The sequence below is a fragment of the Saccopteryx leptura genome, chromosome 1, assembly GCF_036850995.1.
Source record: "Saccopteryx leptura isolate mSacLep1 chromosome 1, mSacLep1_pri_phased_curated, whole genome shotgun sequence".
Classification (NCBI taxonomy): Eukaryota; Metazoa; Chordata; class Mammalia; order Chiroptera; family Emballonuridae; genus Saccopteryx; species Saccopteryx leptura.
In genome coordinates, this window is record NC_089503.1 from 112,854,368 (window position 1) to 112,860,842 (window position 6,475).

General features: G+C 32.0%; 1 non-coding gene across 1 annotated transcript; it reads left to right on the plus strand.

Moving 5' to 3' along the window:
- The first annotated feature begins 1,121 nt into the window (after window positions 1-1,121).
- On the plus strand, window positions 1,122-1,223 carry LOC136390302 (U6 spliceosomal RNA). The gene has a single exon (XR_010748718.1). It is a non-coding gene; the product is annotated as a U6 spliceosomal RNA (small nuclear RNA).
- The last annotated feature ends 5,252 nt before the right edge of the window (window positions 1,224-6,475 follow it).

Consider the following 6,475-nt stretch of genomic DNA (forward strand, 5'->3'; position numbering starts at 1 on the left):
ACATCATTTGGAAAAATAAAAGTCTGGGTTAAAGGTTTATACTTGCAACTTCCTCTTATATATATGATATTTAAAGTTTAAAATATAATACCAACAATGTATTTGATTATTCATATTAATATGTACCTAAACATATATATGCATATGTATGTTTATTTATAAGTGAAATAAAAGATAGCAATGATACAAAGAATGAGTTGGAGAAATGAGAATTATTTTGTTATTAAAAAGTACACTGTGCAGTGGTATAGTTATCTGAAAGTGAACTTAGATTAGCTCTAATGCACAATGCAAACTCAAGACAACCACCTACAAAATAACTTAAGAATTATAAATGAATATTGTGAGAAAAGAAAGTAGAATCCCATAAAATGCTTAATTAAAAGTACAGAAGTAAAAAACAGTAGAGTAGAAAGTTAGGAAAAAAACAAGGATGATAAATAAAAAAAACAGTAACAAATATAGTAGATAGCAATTCAAATATATCAATAATCATCTTAAGTAATGGTCTAAATGTACCACTTAAAAGAGAATGTCAGAGTGGGTCAAAAAACAAGATCTAACGATATGTTGTCTAAAAGAAATCCACTTTATAAAGAGACACGTAGATAAGATCAAACATGGAGAAAGATATACATGCTCACACCATCAAAAGAAAATAGGAGTAGCTTGTTAATTTCAGACAGAGCAGACTTCAAAGCAAGGAAAGTTATCAGAGATAAAATATAATGGAATATTCATAATGCTTTTGTACAATGTTCAGTAAAATATCCATTATGGTACTTACTGTTTGTGAGTTATATGACTGGAATTTGAATCCTTTATATAAAAATTGTTTATGTATGAAAAATATATATGATGTAAAGTTGTCTATGTGTGTATTTGTGTCTGTGTACAATGCACTTTTCCTTAACATAAGTAGAAAAATAAGCAGCTTGTTACATCACATCATTTTGATTGGAGTTTATAAGAAAAAGTAGTCTTTATATTACTCAATCCTGACAATACCTGAGTCTTTAACTCACCCTAATTTTAAGTGATTTTAAATTTGTCTAGTACCTAATATTTTATCTCATTTTAATTACTTTTATGATGTTACTTTTAGTAATAATAAGTTGTTCTTGTTTCAGCAGCGAATATACTAATATTGGAATGATACAGGGAATGCTAGCATGGCCCCTGTGCAAGGATGACATGCAAATTGTGAAGCATTCCATTAAAATAATAATAATAATAATAATAATAATAGACAAAAAGATTCTAGAAGTTTACTACTATGTGAATCACGAGATAATTTTATTTTTTATTGATTGATTTTATACAGACAGGGGAAAGGGAAAGGGAGAGAGAGAAGAAAGAAAAGCATTTATTTGTTGTTTCACTTAGTTGTGCGTTCACTGGTCACTTCTCATATGTGCCCTGACCAGGAATCGAACCCACAACCCTGGTGATTCTGGTTGACGCTCCAACTGAGCTACATGGACAGGACTTAAATTGCGAGATAATTTTAAAAATCATGTTAGAGCAGAGAAAAAAAATAAGATTAGGAAAACTAATCTTATGTACTACACATTAACATGCTACCACCAAATGAATAAAATCTTACCTCCTCCAGGAAGAGAGAATTTAGGCTTAAAAGAAAAGTGAATCAATTGAATTGTCTTCTAAGTGCATATGATGGGAGAAAGAACCTGGAAATCATTTGCTTGCTACATTAGGAAGAATGCAAAGTACTCTAGCTATATGTCATGGACTCCAAATTTCTCCCACCCCTCTTTTTCAGATTAAATATGTAACAGTAAGGAAGCATTATTGTGAAATGAAAACTGTCTAATATATGGGCAAAGGACCTGAATAGACACTTTTCCAAAGAGGACATAAGGATGGCCAATAGACATATGAAAAGATTCTCAACATCACTAACCATCAGAGAAATGCAAATTAAAGTCACAATGAGATATTGCCTCATACTTTCCAGTATGGCTATCATTAATAAGTCAACAAAAAAGCAAGTATTAATGAGGGTGCGGAAAATAGGGAACCCTCTTGAACTGTTGGTGGGAATGCAGATTGCTGCAGCCACTGTGGAAAGCAGTATAAAGTTACCCCAAAAAGTTAAAAGTGAAATTACATTATGATTCAGTTATTCCACTTCTGGGAATATATCAGAGGAAGGTTGAAACACTAATTCAAAAGAGTATATGCACCCCTATGTTCATCGTGTGTTAATTACAATAGCCAAGCTATGGAAGCAGCCCAAGTGTCCATCAGTAGATGAGTTGATTAAAAAGCTCTGTGGTACATTTATACAATGGAATACTATGCAGCCATAAAAAATCTTATTTTTTGTGTTAGCATAAATATCTGGAGAGCATTATGCTAAGCAAAATAAACCATTTAGAGAAAGACAAACACCATATAATTTTACTCATATGTGGAATCTAATGAACAAAATGAACTAATAAGCAAAATAAAAACAGATTCATACACAGAGAACAAACTGAAAGCTGTTGTGGGAGGGTGTGGGAAGTGAAGGGATAGAGCTGAAAAGAACAAAACCCCTCATAGGTGTGGAGAACAGTGTGGTGATTGTGAGGAGGGAAGGGTGGAGGAGGGTAAAGGGAGGATGTAGAGGAGGTAATGGGGATAAATGGTGATGGACGAAGACTTGACTTGGGGGAGTGAACATATAATATGGTGTGAAGAGATGTATTGTAGAATTGTGTACCTGAAACCTGTATACCTGTATAATTTTGTTAGCCAGTGTAACCCCATTAAATCTAGTGGGGGTTTTTTTAAAAGAAAGTATCTGGTATCTAACTGACAAATATACAAATGTTGCAAGTAAGAATATCAACATTTTTCTTTAAAATTAGGAAAAATTATTAAAATAATACAATTTGATGAGAGAGCAAACATTTACAATGAGTTGACTTATTTGCAAAAACAATGGTGTTTACACTGTAGTACTCCTTCTTATTTTACTGTTTTTATCCTAAAAAAAAATATGAGGTAACACTAATCTTTTGTATCAACCCACAATGGTTGTTCTAAAGTATTGCTAGAACATCTCCTTAATGCCTTAGAGCTGATTATTATAAAACATAAGATTGTAGGTTACAGAACTGCTCTCCTCAGATGCAGAGTATCAACTGGTTATGCAAGGTACATTGTATATGCTTCACTAATTGTGTAGGTTTTGGCACAGCTGGATTAAAGTCAATTCGCTTTAGACCTTCTAAAAGCTAAATAAACTGTTAAGTGTCTCATAGCATAATAGAGTTTGCTAAAAAAGCCCTAACATCCAAGCATATGGGAAAAAATAACTCAGGAATACTTGGAAAGAACCTATATCACGATGACTATTTCCTCCATGTGTCATAGTTTTATTAGTAGCCATAACATCAATTTAATCCTGTGCTCATAATATTTTAGTACTTGGAAAAAACATTAACAGTTTTCTCATCACTTTGTAATTGTGAGAAATTTTCATAAGGAGTAAAGTGACATGGTAAAAGGAAGCGACTAGCTATTCTCAAAGGAACAGCAAGAAGGTTAAAAGCTTATACTGTTTTTAGTGTATATATACATTCATTAGCATATATGCAGATGTTATATACTAGTATACAAGAATATGCATATTCAGTGCATATAATAGTGTAAATAAAAGCTATCCTTTTAATATACATCATATCATTCAACAGTCTTATAAAGACCCATATTCCTTCTGCAATCTAAATTCAATCTCTATTTCTGTGATCAGGGTTCCTATACCTACAAATGTTCACTCTGTTCTTTCTGTATTCACTTTTTCTTACTCATTGGTTTGTAAACTTGCTGAGTGCCTTGCCTAAGAAAGAAAAAGAGGTCTACTGCTTATCATTTCCTACTGAAGTCTAATCCCTTCCACACTCACTATTCCAGGGCAGTAACTTCCCTGCACTTATCTGCATCAACTATATCTCTTTTCTGTTGACCATTTTGTTTTACATATAATATCACTATCTCCTGGTTTATTTATTTATTTTGTTTATTTTGTTTTGTCTTGTTTTGTTTTGCAAGACTGTATATTTTGTTGGGGTATTTTTGTACTTCTGTTTCTCAAACTAATTAATATATTTATTTTCTCTTTTGTACAGTATTAAACTTTCTATTGAAAAAAAATAAGCAAAACTAAATAAAATTATTTCACATCTCCTGCAGCTAAAATGTTCCTGTATTCACCAATGCAGCCAACTTCAAACCGTTGATGAAAGTAACTGTTCCTTTTTATCACTCACTATTTTCCCCACTCCAATTTGGACTCCCTCTGTCTTATTGTCCTAAAATACACTTTGCAAAAATCAACAGTGTCTTCCGTGACATGGATTCCTACTTCAGTTTCTATTATTGATGACACTCTCCCTGACCCTAACCTTTCTTGGCTTCTTTGATTCTAGTCTCTTCTTTTATGTCACTAGACTGACTCTTCTTCCTATTCTTTTTTTTTTTAATCCTTTTTGGTTTCCTTCAAATCTTGTTTGTGAAACAAGATTCTCCTTCTTTCTTTTTTTTTTTTTTTCAAGCAAGAGTAAACACCATTCATGTTTGAACTTTATCCTTTTATCAGACTTATTTCACATTGATACTTCTAGACCTACTCTATCCTTTGAGCTTTATAACTATGCATTTTTATTCTCTTATGACACCTTTATTCAAAATCTCAATTCACTTTAAAACCAACAAGATCAAAATACAGTTCATGAATTCCCTTTTCCTAATATGGTGGTCTAGTAGGGTTCCCTCTCTTTATACAGAACATCACCATAATTATTTAAAATTGAGAACCTAGAAACCAAATTCAATATTCCCTGTCTCTTTCCATGTTTTTTCAAGCCATTGACATTTCTTGGAAATTTTATAACTTAATTATCCCTTGAATCTATCAGCTTTTCTTCTTTACTATCTGGCTTTTTCCAGCTACCCTAAGTCCTTAGTTTCAAGTATTGTACCCGTCTAATGAAATAATTTAGTCTTATCTCAGCATATACAAAGTTGATCCTAACTAAGCTATTTCTGTCAGGTAAAGTCCTCCTATCAAAATTCAGATTTGATTATATCACTCTCACTTAAAATAATCTTGTTTTCAAAATTTTATTAAATTAGAAAACAAGACAAGATAGTCAGACTCTACCTACCTGTCTAGCCTTATCCCAACACATTCTCATCTTGATCTTGGTGCTCCAGGTTTACTACATTTATTTTACTTCCTTTAAAAATTATTTTTAAAGATTTATTTATTTATTTATATTAGAGAGAGGAGTGAGAGAGAAGGAGGAAGGAGCAGGAAGCATTAACTCCCATAAGTGTTTTGACCAGGCAAGCTTTGAACCAGAGACCTCAGCGTTCCAGGTTAAGACTCCATCCACTGTGCCACCACAGGCCAGGCTTATTTTATTTCCTTTTGTGTTTCCTATTTGCTAGAGCACTGGGCCTTAGCTCATGTCCTCCTTTCTCAGCCCAGAACTCTCCCCTCATTCCTCCGTTTGACATTTTAATCCCCATTCTGTCTTAATTTCAACTCTAGCATTTCATGAGGTAATACTTGCTGACCTCCCAAACTATAAATGTTTTTCATAATATATTTTCATAACACCAAGGTCTTTTTTATTTAGCACTTTATAAATAAATTTTAATTTTATATTATTTCTGTGACTATTTGATTAATAACTGTCCCTTAGTAGATTATAAACTAGAATAGGTCAGAAACAATGTTTCATGTTTTCTTTTTAATTATTAAATTGTTAATTATTTCCTTTTAAATTATTTAATTGTTAATATTTAATTATTGCATCTCCAATGTCTAGAAAGAAACTGACAGAAAGAGTGGTCTTTAAATATTTGTAAAATAACTTAATAAGTGAACAAATGGATGATAAAATAATTTCTATGATACTAAATTTCTTATAATTCTCATATATAAATTACTATGACATGCATTTTCATGTTATTCTTACACTATATCATACAGTATAGAATGGTTTTACATTTTGGAAACTCAAACACCTGTGTCAGATATTGTTATGTGTTAATAATATTTAATTCCAAATACTACATATGCCAACTTTATAAGGAATTTTGGGGCATAGCTCTAAAAGCTCTATATTTGTAGTTAGATCTCCAGGTGAAGGGAATAATTGTTCTGGATTTATCCAGAAATAGAATTTCTTCTCTCCATACTGGTTTAGCTGGTGGGACTCTTCTTTCCACATTAATTTATACCTAGTGGTTCACTCAGGTACAGTGCTTTTTGCATACCATATGTCTTTCTCATGTTACTAACAACCCTAGGTGGAAAATAGAAATGTCAAAAGGTCAAAAGAAACTCCATAATTGAAAGTATTGCTACTCACTTAAAAGACATCTTGGGACATTAGTCAGTAGGAGCAGCCTCAGAATAAATTAGTGGATTAACAAGGGATATAGCTATTTGGGG